Genomic DNA, 26,474 nt, shown 5'->3' with positions numbered 1-26,474 from the left:
ACGTTTATTTATTTTTGAGAGAGAGAGAGAGAGAGAGAGAGAGAGAGAGAGAAAGAGACAGAGCTTGAGTGGGGGAGAGGCAGAGAGAGAGGGAGACACAGAATCCAAAGCAGGCTCGAGGCTCCGAGCTGTCAGCACAGACCCTGACATCGGGCTCAAACCCATGGACTGTGAGATCATGACCTGAGCTGAGGTTGGATGCTTAACTGACTTAACCAGGCACCCCCATAATGAAGAATTTTGATAAGACACATGCAACAGAGACTCTTACTCTTTACCTCGAAGGTAGATTTGAGAGCTAATAGGAGACTTGGTGTGTTGCTGCCACCAGGTTGCTACCACATGGAACCCACAGTTGAAATCAGCATAACAGAAGGCAAAACCAAAAGAATGGAGAGAACCTAAATCCATACTACTTCAGCTGAAGCCTGAATCCACTTGCGAAGCCAGCACTGAGTCTAAGAGTTAAGATATGAACCCATGGTATCCTTTTTTTTTTTTTTTTTTTTTTTTTGCTTAAAGCAGGTTTAGGTTGGGTTTTTCTGCTACTTGTAGTTAGGAGGGTCCTAGTTTGTGTAATGGTATTTCCTATCTTGCCTCTCCTTAGGTGTTCTCTCCTAACAGTCTTCTGTAGTGTAGACCGTGAACACCCAGGCAATAGGAAGACAAGCTGGTTCACTGTGATTTGTGATTTCTCTCCAATCTTCACCCTAACATCAGAATGATACCTTTTAGGGGCACCTGGGTGGCTCACTTAAACATCCAACTTCAGCTCAGGTCATGGTCCTCTGGTTCATGAGTTCGAGTCCCGTGTCGGGCTCTGTGCTGACAGCTCAGAGCCTGGAGCCTGCTTCAGATTCTGTGTCTCCCTCTCTCTCTGCTCCTCCCCCACTGGTGCTCTGTCTCCCTCTCTCTCAAAAATAAACAAACATTTGAAATTTTTTTAATTAATTTAAATTAAATAAAATTTAAAATCAGTTCCATAGTCATTCCAGTCCTGTCCCAAACACACAGTAACTACATGTGTGTAGTGACTGCCATATTGGACAGCTTAGATACAGAACTTTTCCATCATCACAGAAAGTTCTGATGGACAGCACTGCTCTAGAGTCAGATTTCCTTCTTTATCCAAAGTAACTGGGCTCAGAAAGCCTGATAGAATCCTTCCTCTCTTCAAATGGCAAACAAAGCCAATAGACAGATGATGGACTATAAGCTATTTGGTCATCAATTCCATATTTTCTAAATACTCACATGGGATTGATAGGTCCTAGCTACTCATCTCTGGGATACATAAACCTGAAACATGCTATAGGAAGGGATGATTACTCTGTTGTTACATCAAGCATGTTGAAATTATTATATAAATAAATATAGATTAAAAGAGGCATCTCTTTATCCCACTCTGATCTAGTATGTGAATATATACTTCTTGGGATTTTGAAGAACATGTTTCATTCTCAGGTTGGTGACTCATTAAAAATACATTTCTCGATGACATTTCTACAGATCATCATTCTCCAAGCAGGAACTATCTGGCTAGGTCTGAGCCCATTTCCCTTTCAGATTAAAACCCTGTGGGAAAAAGATCTAATCATTTCAGTTCAAACAGGAAGTAAAGCTCTCCAACTGAAAATTTGTACCAGATATTCAAATTGGAAAATGATAAATTTGGTATAAAATAAACCTTCTTTATTAGACAAAATATACAAAGGAAAGATTATATTGTCACCTAGATACTGCAAGTGAGTTATTTTCCTGGGGGAAAAAAAGAGCTAGCTTGACTTTGTTGCATGTCACATGAAAAAAAAAATGATGAACAGATAACACAGGACCCAGGGTGACCATTTCTTTTTGGTTTGACATGAATAGTTTGTATTTGCAAACATTCCCCATTCACTTGTGTGAAATAATTAGGGGGAAAAAAGCACACAATTTTCACAAAATTGGAGAAGGGGGGGGTCAGTTTTCAGCCCAAGCGCTCCCTCGTTGGGTGAGTAATTTGGTATCAGAAGGTAGTCATGGTGACCATAAAAGTTACTCATGTGACTAACGATGCAACTAATGATGCCCACAATTACTTAATTGCAGGCATGCTTAACTGCTTTTGCCATTTTTGGAGAGTGCTTATGGCTAATTGTGGCTGCAAGTGGGTAAGTACAGGTGCAATCAGATGTGTTCCTAATTTTTACATTTGTGCTGACAGCAGGAGAATAAACCGCCCCCTCTAAAGAGGGGAGTTATAAAAAGAGGGCTGAAATTAGTTCTTTCAAGTCTGGGGAGAATGGAGCAGCCTCCAACATGAAAACAAACACAAGTCATTTAATGTTGAAGCAGAGAAAGTTCTGGATTGTCAGCTGACCTTCAGCCAGACTCCATCTCTGCATCTTCCCTTTTCCCTGAAGTTCTCCAACTTGGGTTCCTGCTACTGTCCCTACTGAAAGGGGCCTTTTACCTCCCTTGTGGCCCTACAACTTCTGTCCCATCTTGGAAGAGGTACTATTCTCTAATTTAGATGAAAAATAGTACTCTATGCTTTTTTTTTTTTTTACATGGTCTGCATGGTCATTTACTTTACAAATACTTTTTACACGTGGCATAATATGGATGTGCACAAATGAACTCGAATATATACCCTGGGACAGGTGGTTAGCTTTTGAAATTCCCTCTTTGGGAATTAAGAATCCAAAGATGGCTATATAACACTTTGAATATCCTCATCAAAATCTCACCTGAAGGTTTTTAATTTGCATAAGGAATGTTAGAAATATTTTTGAATGGGTAAAAGGAACAATGGTCCAAGGCATATGGTTGGTTAGAAAGATAGAAGCCCCACTGCTCTAATACGGACGGGTCTGTGGCTCTAGCAAGCTCAGTGGTCCGACTTTTTGTACAGTAACTGAGGTCTAGTGTTCCCTTGGTCCTGCGTATCTCTTCTTCACCAGTTCTGTGGCTTGACTCTACAAAAGACTGGCTGGTCCAATCATCACCTTGTGTCTACCACAGAACTGATCGTGCCTACATTACTTGTACCTAAGACAAGGAATGTGCCACAGATGCAATCAGATGTGTGAGTCTTTGGGGAAAGCCTCAAGAACCAGTAGTAGGACTGTTCTTATACCTGCTGGCTAGTAAAAATGTGTAGCTTTGGCAGGACTTGGTCTTAAAACCTCACCCGATGTGGAGGTTGTAAGGTAGAGGATGTATGCCACCACCCATCTGTAAGCACCAGAGGTGACTGATCTTTACTCAAGGAACTGGCAGTTGCTGGATAGTCAAATCATCTTGGGTCGGTTCAGAACATTTGAATTCTCTTTAAAATAGCTCCCCTAGGCTTATATTTCCAAAACAAATGAAATAAAAAACAAAGATACATGTAGTTATAATAAATGTAATGAAATAAAAAGCAAGGATATAAAAAAAATCTGTAGTTACAGAAGGCACCAAATGAAGGGAAATGGACACATTTTCTAGGTATAAGAAACCACCTTCTACCCAAGAGAGGAAATGTAAATGACTCCCTTCACGCACATCTTGCCCGACCTCTGGCCCTCCTGGGCCCTCCCAAGCCCTGCTGTTTTCCAAATGTTGTGTGTCATCTTCTCCCTGCCTCATAAGAGATGCTGGTGAATCACTCAAACGACTCTATATTCCATAAACTGTATCAAATATGCATTATGTGTGCCAGACACTGTTCTGGGCTCTGTGGTGACACGGTGGGATGAATTAGACAGGCTTCTCACCCAAGGGATGCTTTCCTGTAAGTAAGCCCTCTGCTCTATTAATCATCAGCTCTTCTGGTTTGGGGCCTGAGGTACATACTTTATCCAAATGGCAGACCGTGAGGACTGGCAAGTAATGAGGTGGAGAAAATGTTGGTCACCAGAGCTCCCTTAGGGAGAGCTTTCTATTTGATTAGAAGAAATACTTTGAAATGACATTTGGGGTGGAAGGTGAAGTCCCAAGGGCCTTCTCCATCAAGGAAAAAATGTCTGTTAAACTGTTTGCATGACGCAAGGAGAGGAATTCTATTGCTCCTAAGAGGGGGCGGGGAGAAGGGGGAGGGCAGGGAGTGGGAGGGGCTGGGGGGAGAGTGTGCAACCACAATGCTAAGGCAGAAGGATGTCTGCCACAGGATGTAACCCTTCATGGTGATGCAGGAGTCTTTGCTAAAATGTACCAAATGAATGAAATGTTTGGCATGCACGATTATCTTGTGGAGATGGGTGAGGAGGTTGAGTTTGGTGTCTGGACTGAAGTTAAACAGTACCCCTGGGTTTTTCAGTTTCATAAGCCCATGGCATGCTTTGTGTGTGTGTGTGTGTGTGTGTGTGTGTGTGTGTGTGTGTGTTGTAGCTTACACCAGTCTGGTTCTCTGTCTTTTTCTCATACACACACACACACACACATACACACACGCACACACTGTCTTCTGTCCTGCCCTGTACATTGAGATAGAGAAGGAGCACTGATAGAGGCAGGTGAAAGGAGGATTATTCTATCACACTGTGACATGACAGGCTGAGGGTAACAGCGGGCTTGGAGAAATGGGCATGGTGCCCAGGGCTTGGTCAGCCACGAGTCAGAGGATGACTAGACAATGGAAATCAACAGCTTTTAAAGGGTGGAGGACAAAGCCACAGGGATTGTTCAAGGTCCAGGCAAACAACCGCCACTCAGGGGTCTGCGGTGCTGCTAGCTTTAAGTGAGGCAGGGGATCAAATGGTCAAACATTCCCTCCCTACTGTGACACGTCGCGCCCAGAATGGGGATTCCATAGAGGTTGAGATACTACCCCTGTCTCTCCAGATGAGAGGCCTTTAGGCTCCAGGAATGAAACCATGGCAGGTTAGGGAAGGCTTCTAAACAGTGGTGGTCCTTGCTGTCAGCTTTGGAGGAATAAGAGGAGGAGTTAGCAGATGTATGAGGAAAGGCCTTCGAGGCAGAGAGGTTAGCCTGTGCAGTGACATGAGAGTCAGGGGATCTGAGGCAGAAGATGAGGTTCTCAGAGATCAAAATGGCTTTGCCTGGAAAAGAGAGAGGCCTGGTACAGATCCTTCCCTGGTGGCCCTTCAGAAGAATCAACCCCAAGTCCAGCTTGCTCTCAGACCTAGCTTCTAGCACTGTGAGAAAATGACTTTGGACGGTTTAAGTCACCTAGCCTGTGATACTTTGTTTGCAGTCCCAGCAAACTAATAAAGCACGTTGGAGTTCCAGCTCTGCTACATCTCAGCTGTGCAAACTCGGGTAATTACATAACCTGTCTAAGGCGGTTTTCCTTGTCTGTAAAACAGGGATAGTAATCAAAGTTGTGACAAGGGACACAGATGAAGTGCCTAGCCCAAAGTCAGCTCGCAATAAACGTTAGCTGTCATCATCATCATTATTATTATATTATTTCTTGGTGGTATTTTTAGCTTCATGATGTAGTTTTAGTGTAAGGAGACTTACATGGCTCCAAGTTACATTCCGAATTCTGCTCTGCCTCAATCATAGTAACAATGTAGCCACACCTGCAGTAGTAACTCCTGGCACTCTCATGTGTCTGGGGTAGAAAGCTTGTTTTAATGAAGAAAAAAAAAAACAACCCCTCAGGCTGGTCCCCTGGGAGTGGAGTGAAGGCCACAGGGCATGGGGCTAGATCCCTAAAATCAAGGGTCAATCTGAGAAGTTGCATTCTGCCCCTGCACCCTGAACCTCACCCCTCACCCCCTGGCTTTGTTAGAGCTGGAAAACCAAAGCTTCCTCCCAAGCAGAGCATGACCTCAGATCCAAAACCCACCTCCTGCTGAAACAGACTTTACAGGCCTCCTGGTTAAGACCTGAAGGTAGCCTGTTGGGTTTTGTTGTTTCATTTTTACTTTTACTCTTTTGTTGTGGAGAATCTCAAACACACCCAAAAGTAGACAGAGTAGCTTAAGAGCCCCCTGTGTTCTTCATTTCTCATAACCAAGCCGGCACATCCGCTCCCACCACCGTGTTCTTTCTAAAGAATATTCCAGACATCCTATAATTTCACCATTAGCATTTAATTATGTACTTTTAAAAGATATGGAGTTTATTTGTAAATAATACTATTGTCACTGACCCAAGTAAGTAAAAATATATTTATCATAATATTCAGTCAGTAGTCACATTTCCTTTCTCATATACTCATAATTTTTAATAGTCTAGATAAAGATTAAAATCATCCTTCTTGTTTAAGTAAGATCCACACGTTGCAATTAGTTAATATATCTTTTAAGTCTCTTTTAATCTACATGTTTCCCTTTATTTGTTGAAACCTGGTGATTCACTCTGTAGTTTCCCACAGTGTAGATTTTACATCCATTCCTGTGGTGGCATTAACATGTTACTATGTCCTCTACATTTCTTGTACACTGGCAGTTAAAACTAGAGTCTTGGGGCACCAGAGCTCTTGGTATCAGCTCAGGTCGTGGTCTCATGGTTCCTGGGTTCTAGCCCCACGTCAGGCTCTGTGCTGAGAGTATGGAGCTTACTCGGGATTCTCTCTCTCCGTCTTTGTCTCTGCCCATCCCCTGCTCTCTCCCCCTTCACCCCAAAATAACAAACCTAAGAAAAACTGAATAGGGAAAGGGTTAACATTAGGCAGGGAGACATAAGGGACCTTCAGGGAGGCGGCTGCAGCTACAAGTGGGAGGCTGAGAAAGCGGCAGCAGCGTTTGGGAAAAAAGAGGATGAGATCAACATGTTCTGCACCTGCCTGAGCTGCCCGAGGTGCCATGCATGAAGTCTCACAAACTTTCTGATAAGGTCCCAGCGAAAAGTCGGGAACAGAAATCCTCAGCGGCAACCCAGTCGGGACCCCTCTCACTCTTGAGAGCGTTGTACTTTCCCTCAATAAACTCTGTTAGCTTTGCTCACTCTCTGTTGTCCCTGAGATTCATTCTTCAACTTGGTGAGACAAGGACCAGTGTCTCTCCCGCCCTCCTGTAACAAAACAACAACAAAAAAACTAGAGTCTTGATCAAACTCAGGTTCATTTTTTTTAGCCAGACTACTTCTTAAGTGGTACTGGGTTCTTCCATCAGGAGGCATATAATGTCTGATTATCTTTCTGTTGCTTATTTTTCTTTCCTTCTTGACTTTTTTTCCTTTCCATATCTCATCTGTCTGATTCCTAGCAGGGGAGCTGGAGCCTGGGAGTATTGGGGGAGGGATCATCAGCCGTTTTTTTTTTTTTTTTGTCCCCTCCTAAGGGAGTGCCCTGCCTTATCCCCTTGCTTCCTGTTTATGCTGCCAACATAGCTTTCCATTTCCATTTCCATGCTGTGGGGACATCATGATGTTGCTAAAGCTCTTCTCAGGGCTGGGTGGGGAACAGACATGCTGGCAAAACTTTGGAGAATAACATTGACCTGCTTTTGCTCTTGCACGCCAAGTTTGAGCCCTGCCTGGCTTGCTAATGATCCAGATGGCAAACAGCTGTTAGGCAGAGGGGGGACTGCTAGACAGGAAGTAGCTGAAAACTTCCTTCCTGACCCATGCAGAATAGGAATGTAATTTCCAAATACAATTTAAATTTAAATTCAAAAATAATGCTTGAAGTCTGAAGTCCAGTTGAATTCCCTAAGAATGTTCCAGATCCCCCAGACATTGGTCCACAAGAGACTGCTATATATAAAGGATTTAGTCAACCATTTCTTGCCCACACTAGTATGGAAAACTTGCCTACGTTCCAGGCTATTTTGTATCTGCTTGGAAGTCTAGAAAAAAAGAAGAAAATGTCATCACTGCCAGCCTTGCTGCAAAGTAAACTTTTATTAGATTCAGCAACATTTACAGAATTACTGTTTTTATTTGACCTTGATTTCGTCATCATCAACTAATTTTACCTTGTTGAATCCTAAGTGTAGCAGATTCTGTTGATGTCCCTACCCGCATCCCTTTGGTTCATCTCTGGGCTCACATGCGGATGGAGTGGAATAGTTCTTGGTAACACTGGCAGGTTCCTACATCACATGCCCATAATTTCCTGCTTCTCTTCCTGGGGGTTTTCTCCTGTTCCACGAGACATTAGTAGTTTAGGGCATTGTGGAGGTGCCGGTTATTTAAGGTTGCTCCTAGGGACAACCCTCCACCACCGAGAGAAAAGAGTCAATGGATAAATATCTCAGCTTCCCCATCCCTCAGCAGGAGAATCCTGAGATGTGTTCTATGTGGTCCTTCAGAGGTTTCCCTTCAGAGGACTGATCTATAGTGGGCTTTCCTAGTCACTGATGTACCTTTTATTGACTTCTTTCCCTTTGCAATCTTATCTTCTTCACTGTCTCCTTTGAACTTCCTGAGATTATCTCCCAAATAAACCACCTATACCCAATTCCTTGTGTCAGGACTGCTTTTGGGGGAGTATCATGCTTAGTTCATTCACATGTTCGTGATCTCTAATCCTATGAGTGAGCTATTGATAACCCCATTTTTCAGATAAAACTGAGAATAACTCCATTTTTCAGATAAAACTGAGAACTTGTCCAAGATCATATTCCTAGTAAGAACTGAGATGCAAGTTCATAACTGTCACCGACATCATCTCACCTCTTGTTCTCCATTTTGTTTCAGGGGACAGATTTTCTCTAGTAGCTAGTGGATTTCTGTCATTCTCCCCCCGGCCCCCGCCCAACCTTTTCTGAATTGTTCTGTTTGCTTATCTATATTTTCAATGGGAGAATTTCCTGCCAGTTGAACTTCAAGTTGTAAGTAAAAAAGGCCCATCTTGATGTGGTCTCCTAGCAACAATTTATGAAACACTTTAAAGCAATTATTCTCCTCAAGCACGTTTCCAAATGTTGAAGCAGGTTCATTCACTTCGATCATTAAAATCCCCAAGAACATTCATTGTGTAGCACACAGTTCTGGTAATTATAAGCTTGTCAACAGGTTGCTTAGTGAGCTGAGAGGAGGACAAGACCACATTCCCCCCAGGAGCTGAGCACTCTGTTTCCAGCCTGGCAGGCAGGGAGATCCACTCTTCTCCAAAGAAGTCTTAATTGACTTGTGGGGTAGAAGTGGAGGAAAGAATATTTGAACACAAGATAACCATCTGTAAACTATCAGGCCCATGGCAACACACAGGTCTAGGAAGGGTTTGAATACCTAAGGCCTAAGTCTGCTAAGTGGGCAGCTTTCTGCTCCTCTGTCTCTGGGGCCTCCTTTTGCCCAGTCTAGACCTGAACATTCAAAGTCAGGCATAAGACCCATCTCCTCCTCTGGTTTCTTAAAAATGCAGTTATGCCTTAAATTAACTGCTGGCCCTTCAATCTGTGCTTCATTCTTTTTTTTTTTTTCCTAAGAATTCTCTTTTATTTTTATCTTTAAAAAAATGTTCTACTATACTAAGTATGGAAGGGGATCTGGATTGTTGGCAATCACACTGCAGGTTTAGCAAATTGGAATGCCAGTTTGGCAAGTTGGAGAGTATCCGTCTGGACCGTATTTATGCAGGCATCAGGCCTGACTCCACCTCCCCCGGTGAGGAAGTCACAATGAGTGTGGTGCCTCCGAACTAAAGTTAAGTACCCCTAGGAAGCTTCAGACCTAAGAGGAGAAGATTGAATTTCTTACTAATCTGGGTAATAGCTTTTTTTAAAAAAAACTTTTTTGGAAATGTTTTAGATTTCCAGAAGAGTTCCTGTATACCCTTTATCCAGCTTCACTTAATGCCAACATCTTATGTAACTATGGTACACTTATCAAAATTAGGAATCGGTTTTATTTTGGGCATCCTTATGGAGGGAGATTGTATGAATTCCAGGCTGGTGAAGCTGGATGCATGCATAAGTACACACACATGTATACACATATCATGCATAGAGACATATACACACACAACACAGATATACATGCAATATAATACAGATATACACAACCCCCATGCACACAAGACATGCATACAAACATACACAACATACATATAGACACACAAAGCATATATGCGTACAATACACAGAGATATATAGTTACAGCATATAGGCAGATACAAACGCACACCATGCATACACACACACACACACACACACACACACACACACACAATGCATGTTAGAATCAGGGGCTCATTCTCTACATATGGAGAATGTTTCTTTTTTTTAAAGATTTTGGTTTTTTTTAATCTTTTTTTTTTGTTAATTTTTTAAAATATTTATTTTTGACAGAAAGAAAGAGAGACAGAGTGCAAGCGGGGGAGGAGCAGAGAGAGAGAGAGAGAGAGAGGGAGACACAGAATCCGAAGCAGGCTCCAGGCTCTGAGCTGTCAACACAGAGCCTGATGTGGGACTCGAACTCACAAACCATGAGATCATGACCTGAGCCAAAGTCAGATGCTTAACCAACTGAACCACCCCAAGTGCCCCTTTCAATCCTTTTTTTTTTAAAGTTCATTTATTTATTTTGAGAGAGAGAGCACAAGTGGGAAAGAGACAGAGAATCCCAAGCAGGCTCTGCACCACCAGTGCAGAGCCCAACGTGGGGTTCCAAGTCACAAACTGCGAGATCACAACCTGAGCCCAAGTCGGATGCTTAACCGACTGAGCCACCCAAGTGCCCCTAAAGATTTTATTTTTAAGTAATCTCTACACCTAACATGGGGCTCAAACTCACAACCCCGAGATCAAGAGTTGCACGCTCAACTGACTGAACCAGAGAGGCATTCTACAGAGAATGTTTCTTAATGGAACTCAAGCTTCCTGGTGGAGGCAGAGAAGTGTTGAGAGACTAAAGAACACTGGTGATGAAAGAGTCAGGGCTGGGGCACCTGGCTGGTTCAGTCAAAAGAGCACGTGACTGTTGATCTGGGGTTGTGAGTTCAACAACACATTGGGTGTAGAGATTACTAAAAAAATAAACAAAACTTAAAAAAAAAAAGAGGGCAAATGAGCAAGACTGACTCTCTCTACATGAAAACTGTTCTTTCTTTGTGGAGATGGGCAAGGCTCTGGATGGAGACTAACAGAAACATGGGAGAAGGTGCAGGCTGAAATCTGCCCCAACCCTGTTGCAAGAGAAGTGAGTATCATTTGCTGAGATGTAGAGACAGATGGGCCCTGGAGACCCTGGGAAGTAGGAAAAGAAGTGGAGAATGGTACTTTGGACAATCCGAGAAACAGTGGTCTACTTCTTTGCCTGAGTTTGTGTGGACTTATGCTGATGGGTGGGTCACTTAAAGGAATTAGAGCTATATGGATTAAAAGGCCTTAAGAATTAAGTTAGTGAGTGTATTAATTTTCCATTGCTGTATAACAAATTAACCCCCAAACTTAGTGGATGAAACAACAGTAAGGATTGTTTTTAATCCCTCATTGTATCTGTGGGTCAGGAATTTGGGAGTGCCTTAGCCGGGTAGTTCAGGCTCGAGGTCACTCATGAAATTGAAGCTGAGATATTGGCCAGAAAAACAGCCATATGAAGACTTGACTAGAGCTGGTCAATTTGTTTCCCAGGTGGCTTACATGTGTTAATGGCAAGTTGATGCTGGCTGTTGGCAGGAAACTTCAGTTCATTACCATATGGGTCTCCCTGTAGTAGGGAGTCTCTTCCTCCAGTGTGAGTAATCCAAGAGAGTGTGGTGGAGGTCTCAATGTCTCTTATGGCCTCGCCTTGGAAGCTACCTTGTCATGTCTGCAGTATCCTACTGGTTATGCAAGTCAACCCTAGTCAGTGGGAGAAGACTATCCAGATATCAGGAGGCCATCTTGGGAACTGACTATTGAGTGATTTTTCACTTTTATGATGATTTCATTCAGATTTAATACAGCATATTTTGCTAACACTTTGAAACCAAGTTGGTGGAATTGGTGAAAGCCTGTTAGCTGTCCCCTAATACAACAAAATTTGCATGGGGGCCTGAAGGAAGTCTAAGAATGATGGAGAGAGTGGTAAGGTGAGATCAGAGCAGTGCATGTGTCAGGGGGTAAGGGTGCATGCAAAGGATACAGTTCAAGTACGCCTTGTGGCCATTATAAGGACTTGGCTATTTTATCCTTTCCATAATATCGGGAGAATTGCAGAAAATATATGCTTGAATGTTTTCATCTTCTTCCTTTCTCTCTCACCTGTAGAGTTCAAATGGCATACAAGATTTTGGGAAGTTATGAGAAAAGGCCAGGAAATGTGAGACAGAAATGGGGGACCTGGTAGAGTTTAATAGTATGTCATTATTGTGAGGAATTACCGTGTGTGTGTGTGTGTGTGTGTGTGTGTGTGTGTGTGAAAGAGAGAGACAGAGAGACAGACAGAGACAGAGATAAAGGGATCCAAAAGTCTAGTAATATCAATTGGTAGTAGTTGCAACAATATTCTTTTCCTCTAAGAAGTTATTTTTAAAAATTCTTACTGATTTAAGAATTAAAATTTTCCTGATTATCTAAGTAATACATGTCCATTGTAGGAAGATCAGGAAGATAGACATCAGTGTAAAAAGATACAGTAATAATTATCCACAATGACGTCTCTCAGAAGTAATAATTCCTGTATTTTTTAAATTTTTGTTTAAATTCTAGTTAGTTAAAATACAGGACGACATTGGTTTCAGGAGTAGAATTGAGTGATTCATGACTTATATATAACACCCAGTGCTCATCATAAGTGCCCTCCTTAGCACCCATCATCCACCTAGCCCATCCCTCACCCACCTCCCCTCCAGCAACCTTAAGTTTGTTCTCTATCGTTAATGGTTTGTTCCCTCTCTCTTTTTTCCCCCTTCCCATACGTTCATCTGTTTTGTTTCTTATATTCCACATATGAGTGAAATCATGTGATATTTGTCTTTCTCTGCCTGACTTATTTCGCTTAGCATAATACACTCCAGCTCTACCTATGTCATTGCAAATAGCAAGATTTCATTCTTTTTGATGACTGAGTAATATTCCATTGTATATACATACCACATCTTCTTTATCCACTCATTAATTTATGGGCACTTGGGCTCTTTCCATAATTTGGCTATTGTTGATAATGCTGCTATAAACATTGGGGTGCATGAACCCCTTCAGATTTGTATTTTGTATCTTTTGGGTAAATACCTTAGTCGTGCAATTGCTGGATCATAGGGTAGTTCTATTTTTAACTTTTTGAGGAACCTCCATACTGTTTTCCAGAGTGGTTGCACCAGTTTGCATTCCCACCAATAGTGCAAAAGTTTCCCCTTTCTTTGCATCCTCTACAACACTTGTTGTTTCTTGTGTTGTTAATTTAACCACTCTGACAGGTGCAAGGTGGTACATCACTTCATATTTTGATATTTTCTTGGTCTTTGTTTTTGTATGTTTTATTCCTGAACCTGAGATCATATTTTTTCTGTAATTTGGCATTTGGCTTTTTATAAACATTTAACTAGGTCACTGAAAACATTTTAATAAATATTATTATTTTTAATGTTTATTTATTTATTTTGAGAGAGAGCACAGGGAAGGGGCAGAGAGAGTGAGAGAAAGAATCTTAAGCAGGCTCTATACTGTCAGTGCAGAGCCTGACGTGAGGCTTGATCTCAAAGTGTGAGATCGTGAACTAATCTAAAATCAATAGTTGTGGCACAAAAACAGACACATAGACCAATGGAATAGAATAGAAACCCCAGAACTAGACCCACAAACGTATGGCCAACTCATCTTTGACAAAGCAGGAAAGAACATCCAATGGAAAAAAGACAGCCTCTTTAACAAATGGTGCTGGGAGAACTGGACAGCAACATGCAGAAGGTTGAAACTAGACCACTTTCTCACACCATTCACAAAAATAAACTCAAAATGGATAAAGGACCTAAATGTGAGACAGGAAACCATCAAAACCTTAGAGGAGAAAGCAGGAAAAGACCTCTCTGACCTCAGCCGTAGCAATCTCTTACTCGACACATCCCCAAAGGCAAGGGAATTAAAAGCAAAAGTGAATTACTGGGACCTTATGAAGATAAAAAGCTTCTGCACAGCAAAGGAAACAACCAACAAAACTAAAAGGCAACCAACAGAATGGGAAAAGATACTTGCAAATGACATATCAGACAAAGGGCTAGTATCCAAAATCTATAAAGAGCTCACCAAACTCCACACCCAAAAAACAAATAACCCAGTGAAGAAATGGGCAGAAAACATGAATAGACACTTCTCTAAAGAAGACATCCGGATGGCCAACAGGCACATGAAAAGATGCTCAACATCGCTCCTCATCAGGGAAATACAAATCAAAACCACACTCAGGTATCACCTCACGCCAGTCAGAGTGGCCAAAATGAACAAATCAGGAGACTCTAGATGCTGGAGAGAATGTGGAGAAACGGGAACCCTCTTGCACTGTTGGTGGGAATGCAAATTGGTGCAGCCGCTCTGGAAGGCAGTGTGGAGGTTCCTCAGAAAATTAAAAATAGACCTACCCTATGACCCAGCAATAGCACTGCTAGGAATTTATCCAAGGGATACAGGAGTACTGATGCATAGGGCCACTTGTACCCCAATGTTCATAGCAGCACTCTCAACAATAGCCAAATTATGGAAAGAGCCTAAATGTCCATCAACTGATGAATGGATAAAGAAATTGTGGTTTATATACACAATGGAATATTACGTGGCAATGAGAAAAAATGAAATATGGCCTTTTGTAGCAACGTGGATGGAACTGGAGAGTGTGATGCTAAGTGAAATAAGCCATACAGAGAAAGACAGATACCATATGGTTTCACTCTTATGTGGATCCTGAGAAACTTAACAGGAACCCATGGGGGAGGGGAAGGAAAAAAAAAAAAACAGGTTAGAGTGGGAGAGAGCCAAAGCATAAGAGACTGTTAAAAACTGAGAACAAACTGAGGGTTGATGGGGGGTGGAAGGGAGGAGAGGGTGGGTGATGGGTATTGAGGAGGGCACCTTTTGGGATGAGCACTGGGTGTTGTATGGAAACCAATTTGTCAATAAATTTCATATATAAAAAAAATAAATTAATTTAAAAAAAAAATAAATAAATAAATAAAATAAAATAAAATAAAATAAAATAAAATAAAATAAAATAAAATCAATAGTTGGACACTTAACCAATTGAGCTACCCAGGTGGCCCTAATAAGTATTATTTTTAAAGACAGATATATAGGGGTGCCTGGCTGGCTCAGTCAGTAGAGTATGCAATTCTTAATCTCGGGGTCGTGAGTTGGAGCCCCACATTGGGTGTAGAGATTACTTAAAATTAAATTTAAAAAATTAAAAAAATAAAGATGGATATATATATTTCTTTTCTTGATATACATGCTTTAAAAAAATTTAAATACTCTAGAATTGTATTGAGAAACAAAAAGTCTTCCTAAATTTCACCTCCTACACCACTGTTGATGAGTATAGTTTATATTTTCCAGATATTTTTTTATGTATTTGTAAGATTATGTAGATGTAGATAATGCTTATAAACAGTTATTTTGAAATGTTTTGTGATTTATTTTGCTTAAATTACTATCGTGAACATTTTCTATTGTTTCCTCAGCCTTTCAAAAATAGAATTGTTTCCGATTACAAAAGTAATAAATGCTCTAAAAAGTGTTGTTTTTTTAATGATTGTGTAATACTCCATCATATAAACCATTATTTATTTAACAGTTAACATGTTATTTCCACTATTTTGTTATTATGAACAATCCTATGAGAATTACCTTAGTAATTTCCCTCCTGTATTTCTGATTATTTTCTTTGTCACTCGGAAATTACAATTTCCGTGTCAAGCTTTAATAGCTATATAATACATACTTGTTATTTGCTTCCTCCCTCACGATTTCATGCATTGCAAAAACAACAACATCTCATTCGATTATTTTTTCTTAAAAATATTTATTAAATGAACAAACCACATTGTAACAACAATGTAACTTTATTTATTTATTATATTTATTTATAATAAATATTTGTTTATTTTGAGAGACAGAGAGTGCGAGTGGGGGAGGGGAAGAGAGAAAGGGAGAGAAAATCCTAAGCAGGCTCTGCGGTGTCAGCACAGAGTCTGATGTGGGGGTCCATCTCATGAACCATGAGATCATGACCTGAGCCCAAATCAGAAGTCAGATGCTTAACCTACTGAGCCATGCAGGTGCCCCAACAATGTAATTTTAAAAGTTATGAATAAAATATTACAACAATATGCCCACCATAACACATCCACCTTGTTTTTCTGTATTGTCATTTAATCCTTTTTCATATACATGGATACTTTTAGACTAGGGCTCAGCAAACTTTTTAAGTTTATTTTTATTTTTGAGAGAGGGAGAGTGTGCATGGGGGAGGGGCAGAGAGAGAGAGGGAGAGAGAATCCCAAGCAGATCCCATGCCCAGTGCAGGATCGATCTCACAACTGTGAGATCATGACCAAAATCAAGAGTCAACTCTCAGGGCCCCTGGGTGGCTCAGTTGGTTAAGTGCCCGACTTCCGCTCAGGTCATGATCTCCTGGTTCATGAGTTCCCCGGTTCATGAGTTCGAGCCCTGCATAGGGCTCTCTGCTGACAGCTCAGAGCCTGGAGCCTGCTTCAGATTCTGTGTCTCCTCCTCTCCCTGTCCCTCCCATGCTCATGCTCTGTCCCTCTCTGTCTCTCAATAATAAATAAACATCAAAAGATATTTTTTTCTTTTTTTTTTTAAAAAGAGTCAATGCTCAACTGACTGAGCCACCTAGGCACCCCACTGCAGATTTTTTCATAAAAGACCAGCTAGTGGTATTTTAGGCTTTGCATGCCACAGCGTCTCTGTTGAAACCGCTCAACTCTTGTTGTAGTCTGAAAGCTGCCATACACAATACATAAATGAATGAGCATGGTTGTACTCCAATAAAACTTTATTTGCAAACATAGGTGGCCAGCCTGTGTTTGCTAAACCCTATTTTAGACAGTCATTCTTATAATTTAGATGAAACTATTTTCTTGACCATTCATGAACAAAACTTTCTGGAACTGTTTTCAATTTTTAATTACTTAATTTTCACTTATGGTTGTTTCCCTAGATTTTTCCCAGATCTTTTTAACCATGCTACAGTTATGGAGCTGAAATTCCCAGAATGATTTGTTTTTAGTAGCACAATGAATTCAACGCATGTACTGATTATAAAAATATAAGATACAGGATATTTTTTTATAATGGACTTTAAGGATGACTTTTTTATTCCTTTTTTTATTTTTATTATTTTTTTTAATTTTAGAGAGAGAGACAGCACAGGTAGAGGAGAGGTGCTGAGAGAGAGAGAGAGAGAGAGAGAGAGGGAATCTTAAGCAGGCTCCATACTCATTTGCATAGTGTGACAGGGGGCTTGATCCCACAACCCTGGGATCATGACCTGAGCCAAAATCAGGAGTTGGACTCTCAACCAACTGAGACACCCAGGTGCCCCATGGATAACTCTTTAAAAAAAAAATTGGGGGACCGCCTGGGTGGCTCAGTTAGTTAAACATCCACCTCTTGATCTTGGCTTAGGTCATGATCTTGTGGTTTGTGAGTTTGATCCCCTTATCTGGCTCTCTGCTGTCAGCATGGAGCCTGCTTCAGATTCTTTCTCTCCCTCTCTCTCTCTGCCCGTCCCCATTCATTCTCTCTTTTTCTCTCTCTTAAAAATAAGTAAACATAAGTAAATTACTTACTTATTTAAGTAATCTCTACACCCAACATGGAATTCAAACTCACAACCTCGAGATCAAGAGTCACATGTCCTTCCAACTGAGCCAGTCTGGTGCCCCCAAGGATGACTCTTAAAAAAGAAAAATAGTCATCTGTAACCTCACACCATAGCAAGAGTTATGACCTTTTCCTGTCTTGGTCTATGAGCATACTTTTTGATGATAATATTCATGGAAAAGATGATATAGCAAGAGTAATTTTGGGAAAAAAAATCACCTCTATTTCCAATAACCAAACAGATGCCGTTTTAATTCTTGTCCACCAGCAAATATGTTTTTATATGGCCATAGTTTTCTATGTTTATCCTTTGAAAATATTTTTTCGCTGACTCTAATGAACACCAATTGTAAGCTATATACATTTGTCCATATTTTTAATCTTTTTTTTTTTTTTTTGGAGAGAGAGACAGAGAGAGACAGAGACAGAGAATGAGTGGAGGAGGGGCATAGAGACAGGAAGACACAGAATCCGAAGCAGGCTCCAGGCTCTGAGCTGTCAGCACAGAGCCGGAGGTGGAGCTCAAATTCACGAACAGTGAGATCATGACCTGAGCCGAAGACGGATGCTTAAATGACTGAGCCACCCAGGCGCCCCCATATTTTTAATCTTCTAAAGGAATTTCAAAATGCGTTCACCCTATTCAATATAGCCCCCGCTTTATCATTCTGAGGCAGCTTAGTCCAATCAAGTTTTTTACTTGTACATTTTTGCTTTATACTATGGAGAATTTTAAATGCACAGAAAAGTTGAAAGAATAGTGCACAGGTTCCCTACATACGCACCACCTAGATTCAGCAATTTACAATACTGTATACACTTTATTTTGTTTCTTCTTAAAATTCATTATTTACTTATAAAATATTTTATGTGTTATAATTTTTTCTCACTCATTTGAAATGGAAGGTCAGACATCATGATACTTTACTCCTCAGCACTTCAGTACATACATATCTCCTAAGAATACAACTGTTGTCTTGCATAACCACAATGCCATTATCACAGTTAAGACAACTAATAATAATCTCTAATATCATCTAACATCTAGTCCATATTCAAATTTTCTCAATTGTTCCTAAAATGTTATATTCAGTAGTTCCATTTAGAAGCAGGATCCAGGGTCGCCTGGGTGGCGCAGTCGGTTAAGCATCTGACTTCAGCCAGGTCACGATCTCGCGGTCCGGGAGTTCGAGCCCCGCATCAGGCTCTGGGCTGATGGCTCGGAGCCTGGAGCCTGTTTCCGATTCTGTGTCTCCCTCTCTCTCTGCCCCTCCCCCGTTCAAGCTCTGTCTCTGTCCCAAAAATAAATAAACGTTGAAAAAAAAAAATTAGAACCAGGATCCAATTAAGGTTTATATCTTGCATTTGTTCATTTCTCTTTTCACTCTGCTTTGAACTAGAAGCGCATCTTGACATTTTTCACTGTGACATTGACTGTTTGAAATGACTGGGATGATTGTCTTTATTCTACAGTCTGGGTTTGTCTGACTGTTTGTTTTCTCGTGGTGTTACTCAGATTGTTTATCTTCTGGACTTCCCGTACATACACTGTACACTGAATTTAAAAGTGACGTAGATTCGGGTTAAACCTAAAAGGGGGATAATATTTCACTATTCACTCCTATCGACTTTGATTCATTAGACAACCTCCTATATGTAAAAATAGATGTTCCATGTGGCATGGTAGACAAAATCTGCTTTGTAATCAGAGAGGTTTTACAGCAGGAGACCTTGGGAAAATTATTAAATTTCTGTGAGCCTCAGTCTCCCTATATGTGAAAGGGGCAGTGGTAGACACTCAGTAAATGTTTGCTCTCTTCCCCTCGTCTGTAGGTTCTTCGGGATCTCGCAGAGCACCACCGGGATAGATATCTCAAACACGTTTGAAGAGCTCACGTTTCCTAAGTAAGACAGCAGCAGCAAGACGGCAATCATTTCTGCAGAGACAGTATCATCATAATGCAATATTAGCTACTGTGATCTTCTATCATTTCCTTCCTGGAGAGTTATGACTGTGGCATTGAGGATTTAAGACCTACAGCCCGAACACTACTTACTACAAATCTCTCACAAAGCTGCGGCAATAAATCTCGTGGAGGAAAGTCATTGCATAAAAAAATCCCTAACTCCCGGGAGCTGGCCATTTATTTTCCTAGGAAAGAAGGGCTGTGATGAGAGACACTCCATGCTCCTTTAACTCCATGGAACAGAACCCAACAAAACATTCATCATAGAAAGTTGAGTGATGGGCCCAATGAGACAAGCTCAGAAAGAAAGACCAAGAAGTGCCCCCACCCGAGGCCTGCTCCAGGAAATGGGATTTCCCCGTAGCCTGGGGATTAGCTTTGCATAGAATCAGCACAACTGAGGATGTAGTTCCTAAAGACAAACTGCCCTTAGAGATACTAAGCCAGCGGTCTGTCTAAACTTGGGCCCAATCTACTCCACAGATTTATTTAGTCTGCATAGTGTTTAAAAGTGTTTTTATTTAGATCCTAGCATTTAAAATTTGAAAATGTCACAGAGAAAGATAAAATCCAGATTTCTGGCATCTCCAAACAAATGGGAATATCCAACAGTGGATGAGCTTGCTGCACTCCTGCTCCCTTTAGGCGATGTGAGCATGCTCCAGTTTTCCAGGCTGCTTCCCCTTCTACCTTACCTGCTTTGTGAGCAACGGAGTTTCCAATCCCCATACTAATCAATTGCTCTGGGGTCCATTCTCTCACCCTCTTCTCCCATTTCTGTCCTTCTATCAGAATGTACCCTTTAAATAGAAAATACAACTGACTGATCCTTCTTAAATCAGACATATCAGGAGAAATTTCTAACTTGGCAGGGAGGCAGCCTAGAGTAAGGCAGAGAGAGAGCATAGGCTTTGCCTAGAGGCCGACCTCAGCTCAAATCCCATCTTTCCCTTACTCTGGGATGTTGTCCAACTTGCCAAGTTCCTCTTGACACTTTGCTTGCTCAAGTTTGCTCATAGCAAAATGCCTATACTAGGATCTCCTTCTTTGGGTCCTCACCCAAATTCTAAGTATAGAATTGGATACAAATGGCTCACACCTTGGACATCCCATCTTCTCCCATATCCTGTGACCTCATGCTCTCTTGGTTCCCTCCTTTGCATGGCTTCTTTGCTTCACTTTTTTCTGTCTTCTTTGAAGGCACCCCTTCCTGGGACATTCTACAGATATCAGTGTTCCTCGGGGTTCTGTCCTTGACATGGCTCCCCCACTTCCTACTCCCACTCCTTCCCCTTCCCTCTGTCAGACATACCATTTGATAAGCAGTTTATAGCACAATAGGATTTTGTTTTGCTTTTTAAAAAGTTTTCATTACGTAAACTTTTGCTCTTTGCTGTGGCACATTCTTCAAAAGAAACATTTAATGGATGCACAATATTCCATTACCTGAGTAGATTGTAATTCACTCATTCCCCTAACATTGGACATTTAGGTTTGTTCTAATTTTGTTTTGTTTCCAAAACTTTTTTTAACGTTGATTCATTTTTGGGAGACAGAGACAGAGAGCAAGCAGGGGTGGGGCAGAGAGAGAGGGAGACACAGAATCCGAAGCAGGCTCCAGGCTCTGAGCTGTCAGCACAGAGCCCTACGCAGGGCACCAAGTCACCAACCGTGAGATCATGACCTGGAGCCAAAGTCAGACGCTTAACTAACTGAGCCACCCAGACGCCCCAGGTTTGTTCTAATTTTGAAAGCTGAGATTGCCAAGAATGTTTTCTTTTTTTTAAATTTTTTTTTAACGTTTATTTATTTTTGAGACACAGAGAGACAAAGCATGAACAGGGGAGGAGCAGAGAGAGAGGGAGACACAGAATCTGAAAGAGGCTCCAGGCTCTGAGCTGTCAGCACAGAGCCCAGAGTGGGGCTCGAACTCACGGACCGTGAGATCATGACCCGAGCCGAAGTCGGACGCTTAACCCACCAAGCCACCCAGGCGCCCCAAGAATGTTTTCTTATATGTGGCATTTTGCTTTGGGATTATTTCTAGACCTTATTTTTTTTTCACCCAGTACCTCCCTATTGGTCTTTTGTTCTTTTCTCCTCTTTCTCTCGGGGCCCTCACATTTCCAGAGGTTTAAAGTGTTTTCTTTGGTGTCAACCTGAAGGAGAGAGCTGTGAGGTCAATAAAGAAAATAACCATATGTGTTGACAATTTACTTGTCAGAAGAAGCCTAAATAAACCGAATGTCCATTTGGAACTGAGAAGCAACAGCTTAATGTGTAGCTGTTCTCAAGGTGGGTTTGAAAAAATGAATGCCTAGGGTCTTTACAAGCATGCGACATCCGCATGGGGCAATGTGTGTGAAAGGGGGATAGTTTTTCTTTACTCATATGGCAAGTTCCAGTACAGTTACAGAAAACAGCATCTAAACTAAGGAAGGAGTAAGTCCCATCCAGCTGAGAGAAAATGTTAATTTAGAGGTAAAGGTGGAAGTGTTGGATTCAGTTAATGAATTTTAAGTGTCCGCTATGTGCCAGGCAGATTGACCAGACAGTGCCATTAGTCTAAGACTGTTTGGTTGCTGAATGGAAATGCATTGACAAAAGTGAGAAATACAAAGTCAGATTTGATAGGGAAGGAGGATGTAGCTTCAACCATAGGAAGGACTGTCGAAAAGGAAGCGGCGGGTAATTGGCTATTTGTGACAATTTAGCCATTGATAATCCAGCGACTAAGCTAGACGGCTCTCCCGAGACTCTACTTTTCCTTATGAAGCAATGTCCCACCCAGGATCATTAGGGTAAATTAAGGAAGACATACAACAATCTTACATGAAGTATTTTTGGAGACTTTATTGTCCATTGCGAAGCCAGCTGGCCGCACAGAGGTAGGCAATGAAATGTCTCAAGGTCAACTCAAAGTAATAAGCCTTTTACTTACAAAGCTTTTATAGGTTAATTCCTTTTCCTCATTGTAATATCTTCTCCACTCTCCACCAAATTTAGCATCCTCTTCCTGGTGTAGATTAATGACCGTATCCTGTAAGTGGGACTATCACCAAAAGAGGCAGATAGAGGAGCATTTGCAATTTTTCTTTGAAAAGCCCATTCACAGTCCCTTTCTCTTGTAATTGCTTGAATACAGAGAAGTCGGTAGCGATATCTGACCAATGATACTACTTAAATGCATATGATTCTTTACCAAATTTGAACAGCAGAACCTCATACAATTTAAATACCAAGTAAGAGAGAAGGAAAGCTTCCTAACTGGTTAACAAAATTGGCTGTAAAAAAAGGTCTTCATCCAAGAGAGAACACAGACCTGCCTGCAGCTGCTTCTATTTTTTTTTTAATTAATTAATTTATTTTGAGAGAGAGACAGAAGGAAGGAGGGACAGGGAGAGAGGAAGACAGAGAATCCCAAGCAGGCTCCACACCGTCAGTGCTGAGCCCAGTGCAGGGCTTGAAACCACAAACCCTGAGATCATGACCTGAGCTGAAACCGAGTCTGAGGCTTAACCGACTGAACCACCCAGGTGCCCCATATTCTTTATTATTAAAAATGCAGTATGTTAGGGAAAGTTAGAGGAAGGCAGACTTCATGTTTTCTGTCTTGTAGCTTGGGACAGTACAACTAAACTCGATTCCGCTTGGGAGTGTTATGCCCAGAATTCGTGATCCCCAAAGACCACCAGAGACCTGAGTCCGATGCAAAAGCAAAGAGCCTTTATTCGAGCTAGCTCGAGCTCAATCTCCTACCTGCACCGATGCAGCAGTGAGATACCGGAGAGAGAGCAAGTTTCAAAAGCACAAAGGTTTTATTGGGGTCTAGGGGCAGTTGGTGAGGTAATGGGACTGGCTGGGGAAGGGTCATGACTGGGGAAGGGTCGGAATCCTGTTACGAAGGTCGCCGGGTGTGTTTTGATCGGGAAGTTTGAAGGGTGAGCGGGAGGTTACTCAAGGGGAGGAGGCGTGGTCAAGGTGGAGGACACAGAACAAGATGGAGTCGGCCGGTGTAGGTCCGCCCTTTTCGGGTGTACTCCTTTTAAGCCTACATAAAACCCATTTTTACATTAAAATTTTAAAAAATGGTTTTAGTTTTGAAAGAGAAAGAGGGAGAGAGCGTGTGTGCGTGCACACAGCAGGCTCCAGGCTCTCAGCACAGAGCCCAATGTGGGGCTTAAACCCACAGACCACGATATCATGACCTGAGCCAAAGTTGGACGCTTAAGCAACTGAGCCACCCGGGAATCCCTAGTTTTGCATTTTAAAGTCCTGTTTTTGCATTTTGAAAAGGTTCATTTTTTTTCAGGATAGCTTGGGAAAGAGAATGGTTAAAGAACAGTCTTCAAGGGGGTCTAGACCACAGAAGGAAAGTTCTAGAGTCAGAAGGTGGGTTTTTTGTTGTTGTTGTTTGTTTTCTTTTTAAGACTTAGAAAAAAATTTCAGTGTACTGATGAACTGAACACAATCCCAACTATCCCATCACAGAAAATGAAACTCTGATCTGAAGTCAGATTTCCAGAACACCCAGAGAAGTTTGTAAACCAAGCAAAATCCCCACTGAGTTGCTGCTACCTTGTGCTCTCCACAAGGACTCTGAATCTTCCATTTCTTTTCCTTAGCTGAAGTGGCTGTAGCATGATGGAGGTCATTAGCCAAAGTTTATGGCTCCAGTGTAATAGTGCCACATTTCCTGGATCCCTCCCTCCGGCCAGCCACACCCACTGTTGCCTCCTATCTGTGGTTGTGAAAGCAGTCAACCACTGACCTGCACAGCTGTGAGTTAACAAATGAATGTTGTTTTAAGCTACTGAGTTTGTGGTAATTTATCCCACAGCAATAGAAAATGAATCTACCTACATTTTTCTTTTGTTTCTCAGGAAAGTGCTATGAGAAGACCCATTACTCAGCTCTCCCCTCTAGGAAAAAAGGGCATCTCTAGAACAGAGCACCCATACTGCCCTCTGGTGTGGATCTCCAACAAAGCAGGCATGTGTAAGCACAACTCTGTTTCTAAGAATCCTACTGTCTCAATCCTAGTGAAGAAGACTGTGGAGATATTGATGCCAACCTAGCACAGGAGTCAGATCTGACCGAACAGTTCCACCACCTCCAAAGTTCCCTGAAATGTGCGGTGAGAAACCTATTGCACACAGTAGCATAGCATGAAAGATAATAGGATAAGAAAAGGGACAGCTTATGAAGGACAGCTTATCAGACTCTCATCTTCCCACTGTCCATGGTCCACAGAGGCAATGCCAGGGGGCATCCCAGCTCTGCCTGGCAGCCTGCTCCCAGGGACTCTCAGGGACTCCCAGGGACTCCAGTCCCTTGTGCACCCGTTTGACAACCCCGTCCAAACAGAAGCCCCTGAGGGGAGAAGTGTGGCTGTCTCCTTAGCTAATCATCTGCCAAATCAGTTCAGGCTTATTCTAAGTGAGGACCGTTCTCCTTCCCCAGACACCCACTCGGGCTTTGTTCTTCTCTGTAAGCCCAGCAAACTCAACTGAATTTTGGACACCAGCTTTCCCTCTTTGTAGACCAAGAACCTCAGAGACTGGGAGGGCACTAGAACATATTTTTGAGAGCTGCTGGGGTTACAAGTTACATTTACTCAGGCTTGTGCTAGGTGGGCCTTGTACCTGGCACTGCTAGAGTGTTTCAAGAGGTGCAAAAATATATAGTTTCCAGGCAAATTAGAGTGCATTTCCTCCCGGGTTCATTCACGTGCATTTTGATAGCCCTCAAGTCAAGGTGGAGGGAATCAGGTGTTTTTGCATTTCACCCTCATAACAATCTTGCAAGATTGATAATAGTATTATTATTTTATGGATGACACTTAGAAAGGTTAAATGACCTATCCAAGGTGACAGTCAATAAACTATGGAATTGGGATTTAATTTAATCTTTTTAAAGTCTGTATGTGGTATTATGATTTATTTTTTAATGCTTTTTATTTATTTTTGAGACAGAGAGACAGAACATGAGCAGGGGAGGGGCAGAGAAAGAGGGAGACACAGAATTCGAAGCAGGCTACAGGCTCTGAGTTATCAGCACAGAGCCTGACGTGGGGCTTGAACTCACAGACCGTGAGATCATGACCTGAGCCAAAGTCAGACGCTTAACCATCTGAGTCACCCAGGCGCTCCAATTATGATTAAAAAAAAAAATTTTTTTAATGTTTTATTTATTTTTGAGACAGAGAGAGAAAGAGCATGAGCAGGGGAGGGCAGAGAAAGAGGAAGACACAGCATTTGAAGCAGGCTCCAGGCTCTGAGCTGTCAGCACAGCTGACACAGGGCTCAAACTCATGAATCATGAGATCATGACCTGAGCCAAAGTCAGATGCTCAACCGACTGAGCCACCCAGGCACCCCATGATTTATTTTTAAATAAACTTTTTATTTCAAAACACCTTTAGATTTACAGAAACGTTATGAAGATAATATAGAGTTCCCGTACGCCCCACATCCAGTGTCTCTTGTTATAATATCATCCATTAATACGCTACATTTGTCACAATTAATAAACCAATATTGATACATTTAATTGTTTACTAAAATCCATACTTTGTTTAGATTTCCTCAGTTTTCCCCTAGTGTCCTTTTTTCTGTTCCAGGATCCCATGTAGGACACCATGTTACATTCAGTAGTTAGGTTTCCTTTCATTCCTCTTGGCTGGGGCAGTTTCTCTGACTTTCCTTGTTTTTGATGATCTTTAATGTTCTGAAGAGTACTGGTCAGATATTTTACAGAATGTACCTCTGTTGGGAATTGTTTTATGTTTTCTCATGATTAGACAGGGGGTATGTGTTTTTGGAAGACCAAAGAATTTAAGTGGCGCTTTCATCACATAGTATCAAGG

General features: G+C 41.7%; 1 long non-coding RNA gene across 1 annotated transcript; it reads left to right on the top strand.

The window, feature by feature from the left end:
* The first annotated feature begins 4,661 nt into the window (after positions 1-4,661).
* LOC109493890 lies at positions 4,662-19,760 on the top strand. The gene is made up of 2 exons (XR_002148370.3): positions 4,662-5,247; positions 19,473-19,760. It is a non-coding gene; the product is annotated as an uncharacterized LOC109493890 (long non-coding RNA).
* The last annotated feature ends 6,714 nt before the right edge of the window (positions 19,761-26,474 follow it).

The sequence above is a fragment of the Felis catus genome, chromosome D4 (genome assembly GCF_018350175.1).
Source record: "Felis catus isolate Fca126 chromosome D4, F.catus_Fca126_mat1.0, whole genome shotgun sequence".
NCBI classification, from domain to species: domain Eukaryota; kingdom Metazoa; phylum Chordata; class Mammalia; order Carnivora; family Felidae; genus Felis; species Felis catus.
The sequence above is the reverse complement of the archived record's forward strand: the minus strand, read 5'-3'. Positions and strand labels throughout refer to the sequence as shown.